Below are 18697 nucleotides of genomic sequence, written 5' to 3' on the forward strand. Positions count from 1 at the left end.
TCCTGAAGCCTCAACCTTTTTTTACCACCTTTATTTTATCTGAACTTCTTCAAGTACTGGAGTGATACGCAATGACATGTAAATTTCCCACTCCATTTCTCGTGAAGTGATGTATCGATGTTCCCTTGTTCCCTATGCCATTAACAGTGCCCTTTAAACTGAACATGTACGCTCCTTTCGGATTGAAACCTTCCTTATCAGGGCAGAATATCCTGTGAAGGGCACTTACAGTCGAATTGAACGATAAGAGATACAAACAAAATGGGCAGAGTGTGTGTGTGTGGGGGGGGGGGGGGGTGGGGGGGCGAGAGGAACAGGATTGAGAACCACTGTATTAACCACAAACACATTATAATTGTGATAAATACAAATAACTACATCTTTCAATCATAGTTGAGCACTTTCGAGTGACTCCTTCTGAGCTCTCTTTGCATTTTTATATGCTCATTAAGACGTATTTATTTAGTATATTTACTGAGCCATTTACCCCATGGTATCATTAGCATAAATACAAATACTAATCATGGTGAGCACTTTCCATTGACTTCTATAGGTTTTATACTGAGCTAATAATGTTTTCTATCCTGTAAACCCAAACCTAACTCTCACATAAACCTTTTTGCATTTTTAGATTTTCATGAAGATATATTTAGTATATTTTCGGGCCATTTTCCTCATGGGGCCATTGGCTGGCTCACACAATGTTGTCAAAACCTAGTCCTAGCCTCAGACGTCACGCCTACGGACCGTTGGCTGAACATCTGACGTATATGACATACTTAACTGGATTTTCAAAGTCATCATCTGATTGGTTCAATTCTACAGGATGTCTGGGAGATGCGTGTGTCATGTTCATCTGGAAACAAAGTTGTTGTGATGCCAAACCCCCTTCGTGGAACAAGAAAGCCGTTGTGTTTACAACTGTGACAATGAGTGCTTACCAGTGTCAACTAAACATTGGATGTAACCATGTGAAATTCACAGCTACATTGTTGCAGTAAACTTGCACAACATTCTTGAATGAATAATTTGTTGGATGCATGCCGGTCTGTTATCGTAAGAACATCAACTTAACATTTGCACGCCTCTAAACATGATGCGGATCAAAACTAACTGTGATTGGTTGCATTGCATTACAGTCAAACGTCCTCTTGGGCGGTCCTTGGCCAAAGAAAGCTGCGATGGAGTTCAGACCATCAGTCTGGCTACGCGAGACTAGTCAAAACCTGAGCTGCACATTCACACAAGCACCCACCTCCAGCTGAAAACGTCTCCGAGGTCACCTGTGGTCACAGAGATAAGCTATCATTCATCATTGTGGCAGGCGGTGCTCTTGAATTAAGCTCATGGTATAGCTATAACCAGAGGAAGAGGTTCCATATCAGAGCTAAACAAAGCCGTCTCGGTGATAGCGGGGTCAGCGGGAGCATCTGAGAGAGATTCTTAAGCTCTCTTGCTCATTTGACCTGCTTTCCTTTTAAACATGATGACTTCACATTCATTCAAGTTTCATATAAAACAATATCTATGTTGTAAAGCAGCCTTGGCAAAAGGGTCATTTTAAGTGTGTATATGCTTGCCTACATTTCAGTGCTTGTAAAGTGCATGAAATATCTTCACAAATACAGTGAAAATATATGAAAAGCGAGATTACAATATATATATATGAATAATGACTGGAATGCACTAAGAATCTCTTGTTTTTTCTCCCCAGATCCAAATGTATGTTGTATTTTTTCGTAGTGTTACAGCAGAATACAAAGGGGGAAAAAAGAAAAAAATCAGCAGGAAAATAATGCAGTGACTAAAAAGAGCTCTTGCCATATATTTTCTTGTTATTCTATGTCACATTAAAATACCAAGCTTTACGTTATTCTCCTGGTCTGACAATAGAACATTATACAGCTCTTTCAGTCAAACTGACGGATAAGGATTATAAGTGCAACCTTATGATTTGAAATGATTTGTTTCAGTGTTTTTCAGTGGAACTTCCCCAAATTGGAAGTGCCTCCCATAATCTAAATCGCAGTAGGCTCGTTAGAAAAAAGGTGGATACATATCTATTGACAAAGAAACACTGCGGATGTACTATTCGGAACGTATTCATACTACACCCATGTCAAAATAAATAAATAAATAAAACTGTGGAGAATAGTACACAAATTTGGTAGTTATTAGTAGTAGCCAGTAGCCTAGTTATTGTTAGTTCACTGGAAATGTTATAGGGTGAGACTTGATTTTATGCATCAGGATTGTCTGGATAACAATGATAGTAGTACAAAAATATTTAAGTTTGTCAGAGGTGGAGAAAGTACTATTTGGTTAAAAAACTGTAAAAACTGATATTGTGAAACAGTAATAATATTTAACAACTTTTCTAGTTTCTAGTTTCTTTTCTATTTTAATAAAAATATTTATTTAAATATTTTTTAAATGTAATTCATTCTTGTAATGGCAAAACTGAATTTGTAAGACTTTAGATTAGGGTCCAATTTTCACTATTAATTAACTATTAACTATGACTTTTGCCTCAATAAACTCCTAAATACTATTTATTAATAGTTAGGTAGTTGTTAAGTTTAGGTATTGGGTGAGATTAAGGGATGTAGAATATAGTCATGCAGAATAAGGCATTAATATGTGCATTATAATTACTAATAAACTGCCAATATCTTAGTATACTTAGGATGTAACTAGTTATACTCAGTATACTTAGGATGTAACAGAGAACTGGACCCTAAACAAAAGTGTTAGCCTGAATTTTTAGCAGCCATTACTCCAGTCTTCATTTAAAATTATCTTTACTGTCACTTTTGATCAATGCGTCCTTGCTAAAAGTATGTATTTCTTTTGTTTTTTTACTACTGACCCCAATATGTAGAAAGAGAGTAAATGTATACATAGATAGAGAGAGTAAATAAATAAAAGAGAAAAAATAAGTCTATGGGAGGTTATCAAGTATTAGTGTTTATATATTTGTGTGCGTGTGTGTGTAAAAGCATTGCTGCGTGTGCATTGATGGCTGATCTTAGCATGACTCTGTTCATCTGTAAAGGATACAGCCCTTAATGAGGTGAGTAAAACAGCTGCTCTCTACAACACTAAATTTAGGCAGTCAAAATCACACACGCATAAACAGGCGCACGCACAAACACTCACATGCTTGCAGTGCTGGCACAGCATAATTAAAATATTATTCATTGCATTTGATTTGCAGTTAAGGTTAAATGGTTGAAAATTATTTATTCCTCAATTAAACAGCACATGTGCAAAGGTGAACACCATTAAATTGTAAATACTTGTGTCAACAGTTTTTTTTTTCATAGTGTGGCATTATTAAATGGAAATTGTGCCCGTGGCGGAAACTAAAATTTGATCCAGGTGAAAAATACAAATGAACCCAGCTGTCATTTGCCAAACACAGGCATTTCATGAATGCAAGAATTATGGAAAACAGCTGCTATGTAGTGAACAGATAATCCATGATACTGATAATTTAATGCTCAACTCAAACCAGCAGAACATGTTAATCTTATCTGTGTGTTTTAGGATATATTTCTTCAGACTAAGAGACACATTCTGCCTTTACAGATCTGTTTTTCAATAAAACTTAAAAAAATGGGCAACTGATAAATTGGTTAACTGATTCTCCAGATTTTCTTATGAAAAAAAAAAAGGTTAAAAACCCTTCTTATGAGGTTAATGTAGAGGCAGAAAGAGTGTGATTCACAACAGGGATCGACTGAGTTTATTTGCACAGCCCAATGTATGGTTGAACAATTAACTATAAAAAATAATAATTTCACAAATTTACCTTAATACAGGCCTACTGTGATGTCTGCTGTGCTAAAGGCAGTACTCCAGTTCCCAGCATGCCGCCAATGTGGAACAACATGCCAAAATATTCTGACAGTGTCACAACACCACTTCTTCATTAATGAAATCATCCAGGGACTGAAACCATTCAAATGAATCAGAATCATTAAAATCCTTACTTATCACCCAATCATTTAGAGTAAATTTCTACCTTTAAATGATAAATGTCTCCATTATTTTGATTTGCGAATAAGAGAAGAAAAAGTTGAAGAAAGTTGATGTACACCATTGTTTAAAAGTAGAAATTCAACTTAGCCATCACAGGAATAAATTACAACTGAAAATCTATTAGAATCGTATGAGAATATTAGTAATAATATTTCACAGTATTACATTTTTACTGTATTTTTGATCCAATAAATGCAGCCTCGTGAGCGTAGGAGACTTCTTTCAGAAACTTTTAAAGACTCCTTAAGTGTCCTGAATCTAGCAGAGACCTAAATCTGCAGAGAGCAAGAATCTATCTCTAACCTGGGCAGGATACAGACAGATTTAATCAAAATATATAACCTGTTCTTCTCAGTCTCTCTCTGCCTCACTCATACACATCAGCAGGAGCCGGAGTTTGATCAGTAGCAGGCGCACACTTCCTTAAAGGCAGCCTAATCTGAGCGAGTCAGGTGTTTGTACCTTCTGCCAAAGCTTTGGTGAAAAAGTGGAGCCGCATAATCTGACAATGCTCCTCTGACACAGTTGCCTAGCAACGGCGAAGCTTGGGGTCTCAAGCTGATGGTTGAGGGCCGGCGCAAGGCAGGATTTATCATCTCTGACGACTTTTATTTGATCTAGACAGATTAACGGGCCCTGCGAGGAGCGGAGGACACACAGGCGTATAAAACCCCCCTCCATAAATACATATTCCAGCATAAACAGCAGGCATGGATAACAGATGTAGAATATGTCGCTGGCAAGAGAAGACAGGGAAACTAGTGTTACCTTTTCTAAGATCTCTCTTCTCTCTTTCCTTGCTCCGCAGGCTAAAAGTGAGCTTGAGACCTTATACGTCGGCAGTCGCCTTTGCTGCCAAGTGTGGCTGATTTTGAGGAGATGAGAGCTCTGGTCTTGGCGTGGTGTGATGAGCTGTTGGGAGACTAATTGTGGAGTGTAATCTGCTCTGATTAGCGGGAGAGGAGCAGGCAGGTGTGAGCATACACACACACACACACACACACACACACATCGGCTCGGCCCGACGCAGCTGCAGCCTGGCCGCGTGCCAGAAAAACAAAAAGGCATGAGGCCGAGGCCACGATAACACGCATGCAAACACACAGTCTCCGTCGCTATCCTCTGCCAATTAACCACCAACACACCTATCACACTTAACTGCCTGCCATATGTTTACATCCAGATGAGTTTTCATCTCAGCAACCTTCCCAGGAGCGCAATTCACATGCAATTCTAAAGCGCCAGTGACAAACTATTTAGAGGTATGCACGGGACGCAGGCAGAGCATACATCTTGTTTAGATTTCTGTAGCGTTGTCCTGGGCTAGGAAAGGCACAGGAAAACACATGCTGTGCTTGAGTCAGCAGGATCCGGGGCTGGCGCATTAAGTTATCACGCCTCGCTATCCCTACCCACAGCTGACACAGGCAATTACAGCTGAGGTTAATATCACACAGCCACGGACCAAAAAAACTGCCTATCTCCCTAGTCCATCGCTCCGAATAAGGAACACCGGGTCCTCACTGAATTAGTGCTGGGGCAGCACATGCGACGCCTGGGAGAACATTCTGCGGTCGGTCCTTGCCGTAACCTTGAGGCACAACCACTTGGTTCTATGGCAGGGTCGGATATTAAAGGGGGCTTGGAGCAAAAATTCCACCAAAATGGGCAAAATTTGCCCCCCAAATTTAAGATGAGGGGGCAAAGAATGCCCCCGCCCATGTAAACAAAATTACGGCTGTCGCAATGAATGAATGAGAAGTGTTGATTGTGGCATTACATTTAGAAGTTACATCAGATTTCCATTTATGCTTTTTGCAGCAGCGTTGAGCATTGTAACCAACAACACGTTTTTCTGCCTATGAATGCAATAGCAAATCAAAGGCATTTAGATTAGTCACAGGTGAAAACTGCAGAGTTCACGCTAAACTGAAGTCATCGACCGCTTCAGTGATGGGGAACATAATATTCTTCGCTTATTTTCTTTGAATAAACATTTTGTTTTTCATACTACTGAAACAACCAATGTAAAGTCTTGATTTTCTAATCCGTAAAAAGCAATAAACTAAAAAAAACTTTTCTTAGCGTGTTCTGCTTGTGTAGCCAGAACATGACATGCAGTGTCCACACACAAATACTGTTTTTGTTGTATTATACTTACTGAGAATATTATAATATCAAGACCAATAATCGAAATTTACAATAATAATTGTTGTCATAATATTGCAGCCCTACCCTTTATGTAGGCTATTTACAGTATGCAATTGTTGTGTAAATACAGTCTGTAAAATTAAACATAAATGAAGCTTGTTTCACCACTGCAGTGTAAAGATGTCTTGTGTTGATGTTGATCAAATTTGATTGGTAACAGATAGCATTCTCACTGACTGAAGTAATTTGTTAAATTTAAGTATTATACATAAAAGTTAACACAGATACATTAATAAGGTAATTTTAAAACCAGCCCTTACAAAGGTAAAAATGGCCCCTGGAATTCAGTTCCAAGAGGACAAAAATTGCTCCTTAATGGAAAAGTTAATTTCTGACCCTGTTCTATACACAATCACTAAACCAAGAGTTTTAACCTGCTAGAGCAAGGTGAAGTCTATAAACCAAAAGGAGACATGGTGGCGATGTTTAATGCTCTCCGGTTCACTTAATCTATGTGTCAGACGACAATTTATACATGTCATTCCATTACCACACTATAAACTGTCCCCAGTGAAACTCTGCCCTGCTAATCAGCTCCCTCACAAACAGAATTAGATTTCCAATTGAATTGGTTTCGGCCTGGAAAAATATGACGAACCGCCAGGACGATGGCCGTGGAAGGGCGTTTTTTTTCCTGATAATCGAGTTAAAGCAAAACATAGCACGAGGGAGTGCTTTCACGTAGCGCTCTGGCGTGGAAAGCGTTTGCAGAGAGGGGAACAAATCTACTTTCCAAACAGACCATGACTGGCAAGAGGTCCATCTCTTTATTTTCCCTTTGGCGTGTGTTGTCGAGGCATCTGAAGACCTGTGGCTCTTTCACTTATCTTCTGCAAACACTGGTGGAGGCTGACTGTCACAAGCCCAAAGTTTGTTCTTGTTGATAATGTCATGGCAACAGAGAGAACGGGAAACTGCACTCCAGCAGGGATGGTGGCAAACACGCTAAAAGCACACTAAAAAGCAGGAACAACTTCAGAGACATTTTTGCGTCGCTACCAAAAACATGAGAATGAGAAGTGATCTGGAAGACAATGACCATTTTACAATAAATTGTGACTTCAGATTGAGTGAAAAAAATGTGGCGTGATAAAAATTATTTTATAATAACATATTGTGCTAGACTAACAGGTCTAATAGTTTTATAAAGAACTACTGCAAGTTGTTAAAAAACGTTTTCCTTTGGTCATGTACCATCTCATTGAAGAAGACTGTTACTATAGTACTGATTTTTAATGCTCCTCGAAGCATTTAATTCCGGCATTAGCACGGATAAACCACAAATTCAAGCTGACAAATCATCTGTATGCAAGATGAAGTACATTTCTTCAAGATCTGCAGAAGAGATTGTGAGAGAAAAGCTGTCTAGGGTCATTAGTAGGGTTTCAAAGTCACTCTGCCCTCTGACAGAGAGCGTTTGACAGGTGCTGCCGAGGCAAAGCTTGCCGCAGGAGAGAGAAATGATACCGTCCTGATTAGATCGTCCACCTTAGGGAAGGTGCTGATGCACAGAAATTCTAAAAGAGAAGAAGAGGAGGGCAGGGAGGAGGAGGAGGAGGTGGAGGGGGGGGGGAGGTTGAAGAAAGAAAAACTGGAAGTGCAAAATAGAAGAGCTATCAAATGTGCAATGTTTATTTTCTCACGTCACACTGTCCCTCTTTTGGTGTGGTCTGGTGCGTTACCCCCAGCGGAAACGTCTCATTGCGATGTGTCAGTCAGACCTCAATCCTCACGCCGTTCGCAAACTGTCAGACTCCAAGCCTGTGTTACTACCACGTCAAAATTTTGAATGGCTCCCAGAGCACCCTAAGCCCTCTCTCAAAATCGAAATTCCTTTTAGAATCAGTTACTAGATGTGAACTTGGTCCACTTCCATGCCAGACAAAACTGCCAGACCAGCCAGCCAGCCAGTTAATGCAAAAAAAAAAAAAAAAAAATTGATGTTTGAGAAAATAAACTACTCTTGCAGAATCCACCGAACTGAAATTCACACTTGTTAACCGGGAATGGCTCCCAGAGCACTCCAAGCTCTCTCCCAATCAAGAACCGATCCTCATCTGGCATTTCATTAAATTCAAACAAGCATTACAATGCATTGGCTCGCACGAAAGCGGAGTAATTCGAGGGGTTAGGCTCATCAGTGATGGCCTCTTCTCTAAAGTCATTAATGAGGGCTCAGGCCAGGCTCAGGGCTTTCCACGAGTCACTAACACTTCTACAACCCCTCTTCATCTGATGAGCTCGTTCATAAAGCCTGAGGAGCTGGGATGCCTCTTTAGAAACGGTCCCCTTTTAGAGGCTAAATGAACAGTTATTGAGTGAAAACAGGTCAAGTGGACTGGGGGCACACTGCTAAGTAAAGCTAAAGAGAAAAGTGTTATAGCGGGGGAAAATAGAGAGAAGCAGAGTGCGTAAGCGTGAAAGCAGAGGAGGGCTGTTGCTCGGCATCTATGGGAAGTGGTGGAGGCTATGAACGAGGTGATTTGCACATTAAAAGCAGCAAATGTAGCACAGCTTTAAGGGAGCCACCAGCAAAGAATTTGCACTCTCTAAATAAATAAAGCTGAGAAAAAAAACCCTCAACGTTCGGCGTGATAAAACACATTTGCTTGAGTAGTAAATCGATGCAGAGTCAGTGCCTGGATGTCAACAATGTTTTGAATGTGTTTTGACACTGAGAGGTGACAGTCATTCACTGAAGACACATTCTGCCTTGGGCTTGTGATTAGGCACAGGATGTGTGTCTGTCTGTGTGTGTGTGTGTGTGTGTGTGTGTGTGTGTGTGTGTGTGTGTGTGTGTGTGTGTGTGTGTGTGTGTGTGTGTGTGTGTGTGTGTGTGTGTGTCTGTGAAAAATAGAGAGAATGATACAAACCATAGTGCGCCGAAAATGAAGCTGAGAGCCACCCCGCTGCACAAGAGCCCTGTAAAATACAGTTGTTTATATGCTCGACAGCAGGGCTGTGCCCTCCCTGACAGAACAAAAATGAAAGCAATATCAATGAAATATGACACTGATGATAGACCGGGAGAGGAGATGGAAATGACTTGATTCTCCCGAGTTTTCCGAATGAGATCTGGCCTGTGAGGATGTGTTCAAGCTGAACTCTGAGATGGCTTGCACTTGTCAGGTTTCTCAAACAATCAGGGCATCAGCTCCAGTGGGAGATGTCAGAAATGAGCAGAAAACTCAGCAGGTTTGTAAGAAGCCCACCACGGAAGTGCGGTTCTGTTAATAAACCGCCTCTAAAGGCTACAGCTGGATCCGAAAACCACTTACTCAAACTACATAAAACACTGCAGACTGTTCCAATCAGCTGAATTTGACATTTTATCTGAAAGCTGACTCCTACATGACCTGTATGCGTATCTGTGTTTGAGAATGTGTATGTCTCTGTGTCTTTGGGTGAACAACTATAAGCGGGAATAGACCATGTCCACTGGCTGTGCAGCCAGAGTTCTCAATGCCCTTGATGACTCCAGAACAGAGGACAATAGGATCAGTCTGAACAATGCAAGCCCTGATCCAACACTAGGCTCAGAACCACAGCCCTTCTCCACTATCATCACACAACACACACACATAAAGCCACCAGTGCTTCAATGCAAGGGAAAATATCTGCTTTCTATTTAAACCACTAATAAATCAAACATCAAGCAAACATCTCAACACGTCCGTTGATTGAACGCAAAGTCAAAACAACTACATTCTCCCCACAGTAGACTAAGAATGTTGAACGTTTATTTATTTAGCTTGAAGCGTGTCATATGATATATATTTTAAAATTACAGAATATTGTGAAAATAAAATATTGGCCAAAATTAAGATTAATAAAATGAAGCGGTCACTACATCATTTGAGTTTCTGCATTAAACGTGGATTTGCTTTGAAACAATAGCTGTTCTATCAAATCTTTTTTCCTTTTTTTTTTTATCGGGGCAAAAGAAAACCACCTTTTTTTTATTATTCTACAGTAAATGCAAAAATATCGAGATATTAGGAGTGTAATGGTAAACGGTTCGGTACGTACCTCGGTTTTGGGATCACGGTTTGATACGAGTTCGGTACATTTACATTTCCTGCCCTCCCCCCAGACTCCTGATTACTTAAAATAAAAAATTAAGGAATTGTTGATTTGTTACTCTAATTGATAGATTGAGTAGTGCTGCGCGGTAAAATGCAACGGCTGTTTTCAAACGTATTGGTTTGATTAATGTGATGTGCTACTCACTGTCATTGTCTTTGCTCAAAAGTTCAACATTACGCTTTTTCAAGAAATCATGGAAAGATCACGGAAAGCGAGGAAGAGCCTACTTCACCTTTCCACAAGGAGACAGGGAGTGAAGCAGCACCTGAAGCTTCCCAATTCCAGGACATGCATATTTCATCACTGCACTGTAGTGAGACTTCCACAACACAAATCGGCACAATGCCAAATGATTTTGTCTCATTATAACAGCGGAAACAACTTTAAATACTTTTTATCTAATTATGGTCATACAGATAAGAATAAACATAATTTGAAACTGTAATCTGTTTTTATGTGTACACTCACAAATTTTTTTTAAATAAATCACTGTGCTTTGTAAAATAAAGAAAACAAACAGGATGCCGCTTTCTGCCGTCCCAGTTTCCTTTCCGTGAAGCTTGTGGAGCACGTCACAAAAATGTATTGAAACTCGGCGTATAGGGTAATTATCACCCTATGTCACACAGATACAACTGCCCATGTCGGTAGCTAAAGACCTATAATTAGCCTATAGGCTACTAGCTAGCTCTTGCATGCCGTCTGAACTCTTGTTTTGAGTTGGTGCATAGATCGTCTCTTCTTCTGCTCTTTTTCCTGTTGTGGTGGTTAGCAAAGCTCATTAGATTGCCACGCAGGCCCCCTTCTGGATTGGAGTGTGGATCGCCTGCAACTGACTGTATTCGTCGTCTGAGTGTATGCTCAGTACCCTGACGGACGAATACGTATACCGTTACACCCCTACGAGATATATATTGATTATCGACAAAATTTGGAAAGATATCAAGATATCAAATTTGAGGTATTTCACCCAGCCCTAATAAATAAATACATATAATTGTAGAATTTAAGTACAATTGAAGAGGGAAGACAGAGGGGAACAAAATAAACAATGAAAAAGTGACAATACAGTCTACTGGATTCAATCCATCTTGGGTCCCTCCATCAGTAAGTCTTTTATTTATTTATTTTATCATCCAGCAGGCAAAATTGAATGTCACTTAGAAAAATAATACCTCTTTAATATGTCCTTAAAAGCCTACACAATTTGAGGCTTCATTCATGTCTGTAGCATAAACAGAGCAGGATGAGATACACGCTTAAGTTTAATACTTAGTTCTAGGGATTTGAACAAACACCTAACATTAATTTTGTCACTCAAGCAATAATAATAGTGAAGCGTAAGCAAACACATTGTTTTGAAAGGATCTGAACATTCCTTAAAGCTCTAAACAATAATGTTCAGCCACAGTGAAGAGCCGCTGTAGTCAGTGAGCACTTCGGGGCACAATCCTTCATCACGCTTGCAGCACAGGCCTTTTGACCCAGGTGTGAACTTGAGTGTCAATACCGCTCTAGAGTATGTTATTATTTGATCGGCAGCGGTCAGCTGGGGATATAATTCCAGTGCATAGGAGAGCCGGTCATGCACTCACACTGGACCTAAGTGGCCAGCCATTTCAGCAGCAGCAATACTTCTCATTTTTCTCTGCTGGAAGCCCAAGTGTTTTCATCATATTTACAGTTATTTTTTCCCTCTTGTGCAACCAGAGAGGCACCAAAAAAAGGAGAGACAGTGCAAGAAGGAAACAATGTCTTTTAGACATTGGAAGTGGATAAAGTTAATTTTAGATTAGCACAAGACAAGTATGAGTTTCAAAACATGTCTTTGTAGCTCACCCACTTTCAGCCAGAGCTCAGCAAGCAGTAAACGTGCTTCCCAGAGGTACTGCTGCCAAGGGTCTATCATTCATTAGGCTGCCACCATCATCAAATGCATTCCAGACACTTAATCACTAGGATAGAGATAAAATAAAAAGCTTGAAGGTCACCTGGGGGAAAGAGCGATAGAGGGGAGATAGCATGAGGGGTGAAGATGTATGGCCTCATTTTGATTGAGGACGTGATGCCTTCAGTCACACACGACAGAACACCCGATGAGGAGATGCGTTTTGACTGGAGACCTTTATCACAGACTCCAACGATTTGCCATGCTACACATCACAAGGAAACGACCCTGGAGAATTCAACTGCGAATCGCAAGCGAAAACATTTAATAAGAATATCTGAATCTACCCTCTTCCGTATTCACTTTACGGTCTAGAAGACGAGCGACAGTAGAGCGTTGAGCGAAACTCTGAATCTGAACCATCATGCATATTTCCCATTCTTTCCCGTCAGGTGTTTTTTTGCCTGTCTACTCCTCTGATGTTTTGACATATTTCTCTGCCTCGTCGAGCACTCGTCTCTGATTTGCCGTACTGTTTAATGTTCATGAAGGGCGGCGCAAAACTCAGTCCGTTGACAAGCCACTGGCTGTTGTTACAAGATCTTAGACAGACAAAAAAAAAGACGAGGTGCACCGCTGAGGAGCCCCACACTCCACTGCCTCAAAATAAAAAGCGCCTTGACCTCCTCGGCAGCCAACTTCACCTCTCAACTGTGACGGACGGACGGCGCCCCGGTCTCGTCCCGAGGCCCAGCATGCTTAAATAATGCCAGCTCTTTGCACGCCCCGGGCCAGCAGCCACCCACCATACAGGGAAACTTCTGATGCTTAATCTCCTGAAATGCAAATGTGCCAAACGAGAGATGGGGGTCTCGAAGGAGAGCTCACCCTGCTGTAAACGGACATGCTCAAACCCTCCTTTAAGACCGGCTCAGACTGCACAGACAACCAAATCAGAACTATAATAGTCACTTTCCGGGCAGGAATTTGTATGGCATTTGAATTTGAAAGGGTCTATGGTGGGGCGTACAATTTTGCTCGAGGATATTGGATCTTTCAAGGGCTTTGTTCGCACGCCATGACGACAATGGCGACGTGCACCAACTGAGGAAAAATTGTCAAGGCAACATGTATCGAATTTCACAAAAGTTCAGAGCAAAGAGATTTCCCTCCCCTCTCCAAACCTCCCGCCGAAGACGAAACAAGCAATCCACGACACATCCTCTTACTTTAAAGAAAACAAGCGGCTGACACATTTCCTGCCAACAGGCCCTTTCCTCAGATAACACAAGTCTCCCGTCAACAGGAAGCCCTTTCACCGGCGGCTCTGCCTCCCTTCGGCACGTCACACAAAACAGCTCCTCAGCCCCAGCCCCCACAGCCTCTCCTCCAACTGTTGAGGAAAACTTGCAGGGGATGCTTGCTAAAATCAGAAGAAATCAGAAAAGAAAGGTACTGGACTTAAAAGTGTGGGCTGTAGCCTCAAGTCCTTCAAATGCTCTTGGTCTGAGAGGCAGCGTTTTAACAGCCTCAACAATACTCCTGAAATCAATTAATGTGCAACCTATGGTATCACCATTACACACAGCCTGCCATTACATCAAACCCCAAAAATAGCACTGGCCAGACAGACGGACAACATTACAGTCTGTGCAAACCACAGGAAAGGGTGCACACAAAAGCACAAACATGCCCTTTAGGCATGGGTCAATGCTTTAGATTTGTTAAAAGCCTCCAGTTCTTGTGCGCTCACCAGAAGTTTACACGAGTGAGTGCACGAGCGCAGCAACGACGTATAAAGGATTTGAGGAAAGTTAGTAAAAAGCAAAGCAGAACTCACGTTAAGTGCAGAGTGCATTTGAAGAGCGGTGAGAGAAGAAAACCTGAGGCAACCTTCATAAGGCAGGGGCTGTACTGTTTGAGCAGCTGCTAATAGGAGAACTGGCAGAAGAGAGAGAGAGAGGGAGAGAGAGAGAGAGAGAGAGAGAGAGAGAGAGAGAGAGAGAGAGAGAGAGAGAGAGAGAGAGAGAGAGAGAGAGAGAGAGAGAGAGAGAGAAAGAGCAGACGCTTTCTGCAGGCTGCTGTGATGACATGCAGGCTTTTTTCCTTTTTTTAGTAAGGGGGCTTATCTTTGTCTCTATGGTAACTGTGTCTCTGGGTGGTTATTAGAAACCCTGAACTTCCTGTGCATCTGCAGGATCAGCCAATCACGCGCCGTGTTTTCATAGGCGGAGATAGCTCGTGCTATAGGCAGTGAAGAGCGGCCACATGAGGGGGCCATGGAAACAGAGGGTCAGGGAAAACTTACAGCACAGCATGGCGCGACACACCAGCGTAAAACAAAACAAAACTGTCTTCATTGTACTCTACATATTTATAGAAACATCTAGTGACCAGAATATAGTGAATCCAAGAGCTAATTTTTTCCCTAGCAAAACAGCATCCATGCCAGAAGCTTTTTCTAAAAGGGACATTGCTATCAAGGTATTTCAGTATTTTTAAGATGAAAATGGAAACTCTTTTGGAAAACACAAACTCAGCATCTCAGATTCCCAGAAAAAACTTGCTATAGCACTGTGGTAAAGAGACTTGCAGACAGACAACCGCAGAAAGCTCAGAGCTCAGCAGAACGGCCAGAGTTACCAGAGTCCAGCTCTAATGACAATAAATCCACAGGATGTGCTGTGTACCAACACATTCATGCGGTTCGTTTTAGCAGTAGACTGTGGATGAGCAGAACTTAATGCTCATGAATGCAAATGAACAGAGAGAATGCAGATTACAGTTGTAAAGCAAAAAAGCTGACATGGAGCATGCATCTAGGACAGGGCTTTCAGCTGCTGTGTCCAAGCGTGCACAGAAAAGACAGCTGAACTGAAGAATTGCAATTTAAAACTATCAGATTACAACGGGAAATCTTCATTTTCCCAGCTCAGCAAGGAAATAAACCAGACACCAGAATTGAACCAAAAGTTAAAAAGTAAGAATATGCCTATGTTTATCCTCACAAAAAAAGAATGGGAACAGACTTTAAGTGTTTTTAGGAAGTACACACACACACTCTCTCTCTCTCTCTCTCTCTCTCTCAAAGCGCTCACTGCATAGTTTCCCAGTAGTCTCTCTGTCTCCTTGGTTTAAGCGGGTGAAATCATTTGGACCAATGTGGCTCCCCTGCGCTGACTTGTTTTCCACCCAGCGAGCACATTCAAACTTCACTCTGTGGCTGGTTTATTTAACACTGCATTTGTTGACAAGTCTCGGAGCAAAGTTCCTCACGTAGAACCCTGGGTGCTGAACTCAAGAACATCAAATACAAACATTAACAACCAGAACAGAGTGCCCTACACCCTGAGGGCGAGATGTTACTTCATCGGCACCAAGAAAAACATCAACCAGTCTACAAGGACAGGAAGGGAACGACCCCCGAGGCACGCTCAGCGAGGGACGGTCTAGACCTCCTCCAGCACCGTTTACAGCTGCAGTGACTTCCATTCCTCAGTGACAGGAGCGTGCCCTCTTTCTTGTCTCTGCTGTCACAATATTTCATCCAGCGTAAGTAGCACATGTCCCACATGTAACTAGACTCACCAGCCCAGATCTCCCAGTTGCGTCTAAATGCACGCGAACGCTCTTGCACACCGGCTGACTCCTGACAAATGGAAAGCCCTGATAGATTACAGCAAGAATGATCAATCAGACACAAACCTTTTAATCCAGATCGTCCCCTGATTGGCTGCCTCCGCATGAGCTCCAGATTTTTAAATCCGACTGGTTAATCCCTCCATTTCTCTCAGATTCAGTATTTCAGCAGTGACCACAGTGGGCTCTAACATTCACTTGGCTTTTTTCTCTCCCTCCCTCTTTCTCTCTCTCTCTTTGCACTCTGTTCTGAGACCGCTCAATGAGCTCTGGAACTAAGGGAGCCTGATGAGGAGGGAAGCATCTCGCTGGGTCCTAGTGTCTCTGGTGTTAACTGAAAGAATGCCATTGTTCCATGTGTTACCCAGGGCTACACTCTACAGACGGCTGATAAGTCCTCCGCTGTGCCAGATCCACTCTCGGGGTATTTGTAGATGGACAGAGATGGAGAGCTGTTTGATATCCATTACCTGGGGGGAAATGCACAAAATATTTGTCAAATAATTTACAAACTGATCTAATAAAGAACATTTTACAGTGCCAAATAATCATTTTCATACTCAGTATGTTCATTTTGCTGTATGAATATCTAAACATACATAAAATATATATATACATATATATATTTTGCAAAATGACATATCAAAACTTGTTTTTAGAGAAATCTAGTAAAATTCAATGAGGGTTATGCTTAAAACAAGAACTAATACTTTTTATTACTTTTGAATTAGTAATAAAGAGACCTCCTTCCAGCATTTTTACAGTTTGTAGTCTTATTCGGCTTTGTCAAAATGAAATGTTTGGTTGAATATTTACACTGCTATTTTTATATACAACTTGTGTGCAACATTCATAGTCTCCTGGAGAAATACAATAACTGAAATTGGTTATTCACTGATAACATATCTGATAAAATGTCTCTCCACTGTAAGTTTAATTGGAAGGTTTGACATCAATGATTCTCACATGTCTTGTGACCAATTGCAATGTAGCAAGTTTAAATAGTTGCATGGCTTTAGAAGACTTGAAATATATTGCAGAGTAATATTAACTATTACTATTTGAGACTTACAGTACAAAGCTGAATCGAAAAGAGCAGCCGGAATATTCTGCCTAGCCTCTTATTTAAAAATAAATAAATAAATAAAAGAAGAAATGAGGGTGAGCAGATGAGAATATTAGTTTGAATTACTCCTTTAAGACAGTTGATATCTGACCAAATTGTTTTTCTCAAATTCAGATAAATGACTCAAGTGGGACTAAAGTATGGCATAACAAAATCCCTCCATGACGTCAGCAGCATGAAAGCACAAATCACAACCATTTATTTGAATTTTTTGCAAATGACGTGAACATTGCAAGCAAACTGATCTTACAAAAGTAGCATCTGTTAAGATCACAACAGATGTCACCTGAAGCCTGAGGAAATAAATACGCTTTTGCATGTCTTTCTAACTTTTTAGTATCAAACGCATACTTTTTAATAACAGATTGGAAACAACCACTAAAAGCCTCATGACATTGAAAAGAATGTGATTTTAGCCCTGCCCTTTAAGAGATACTAATATTGTTTTACATAAAAAAAACCCCATAAAATCCCCAAATCCTTTGCTACCACTCTGAAGTGTTCTCTATTATAAATGTGGCAGCAATGCTAAAACTATTATGTGCACGGACGCTACAGCCAAGGCTATAAATACAAGCAACACATGGAGCGGCAGACTGCAAAACAGGGGGAAATTCGGGCTGCTTATATCTGTCAAGAGCTGCACGAATCAGGCCGCCGGCCATATGATCAGCCTGGGGCTGAGTCCACCTCCTCTGCAGGGAGCTTTGTAACTGCGCTTCTCATTTCTTTTCCCAAAAACAGATTGAGATAGAGATTGGGGAATTTTTGTAAAATACTCTGGATGCTTATGTGAAAAATGCCTCCTGATGATCAAAGTGTCTCAAGTGAAACTTGATAACTGTTATCTAAATAACAGTTGACTAATGTGCTCACAATGTAAACTCAGTGGCTTACCGCAGATCTTGGGGGCCCCACGTGAACAATGAGACGGGGCCCTGGACACAAGTGGAGATGCCATGCACCACTTTTTTTCTTTTTTTTTTTGGACCCGAAACAGCATCTGATGAGGAAAGAAGGTGATGTTAGGCAATTTTGGGCAATTTATACTTAAAAAAAAATCCTTTTAAAGGCTGAAATATCTTTTTAGAATTTATGCTGTAAGTATACAAATTCTAAACAGTTAGTATGCATTAGAATTTCACAAGTGATGATGCAATTCTGGAATGAAGGACGGTTCAAAACAGGTATTTGGTCCACTGTGCTCACAAATCAATCATTAACATTCAAGAGCATGATACACTGAAATAATTGTGATTTCGGTCACTTTAGATTAGGGTCTAATTCTCACTATTAACTAATTATTACCTACAACTTTTCCCTCAATAAATTCCTAATTGCTGCTTATTAATAGTTAGTTATGTAGTACATTAGTTAAGGGTAGGAATTGGGTAGGATTAGGAATGAAGAATAAGGTCATGCAGAATAAGGCATTAATATGTGCTTTATAAGTACTAATAAACAGCCAGTATCCTAGTAATATGCATGCTAATAAGCAACTAGTTAATAGTGAGAATTGGACCCTAAACTAAAGTGTTATCAATTTCTTATGGTAAATATATTTATTAAAATTTATTGCATTAAAAAGGAAACTAACACACAGTATATTTCCTGCTTTAATGCAACCTGTACCGAGTAAAATTAGTCTAGATCTGCAGTTTAACCCAAATAAAATGCTAACCGAGGCTGTGAATTGTAAGCAC

The 18697-nt window shown here is 40.8% G+C and overlaps 1 protein-coding gene across 8 annotated transcripts in view; it reads right to left on the reverse strand.

Annotated features, from left to right (window-relative positions):
• The window catches only part of foxn3 (forkhead box N3), a 95390-nt gene extending 77392 nt beyond the window's left edge, over positions 1 to 17998 (reverse strand). The window contains exons 1-2 of one of the 8 annotated variants that reach the window (XM_082144140.1): positions 17892 to 17998; positions 15935 to 16338 (exon numbers count right to left, since the gene is read on the reverse strand). The gene's annotated coding sequence lies outside the window, so the exon portion shown is untranslated. The other 7 variants (XM_082144141.1, XM_082144147.1, XM_082144148.1 and 4 more) reach the window with 7 other exon arrangements.
• Positions 17999 to 18697: the final 699 nt, after the last annotated feature.

This window comes from Leuciscus leuciscus, assembly GCF_965113295.1.
Source record: "Leuciscus leuciscus genome assembly, chromosome: 17".
NCBI classification, from domain to species: Eukaryota; Metazoa; Chordata; class Actinopteri; order Cypriniformes; family Leuciscidae; genus Leuciscus; species Leuciscus leuciscus.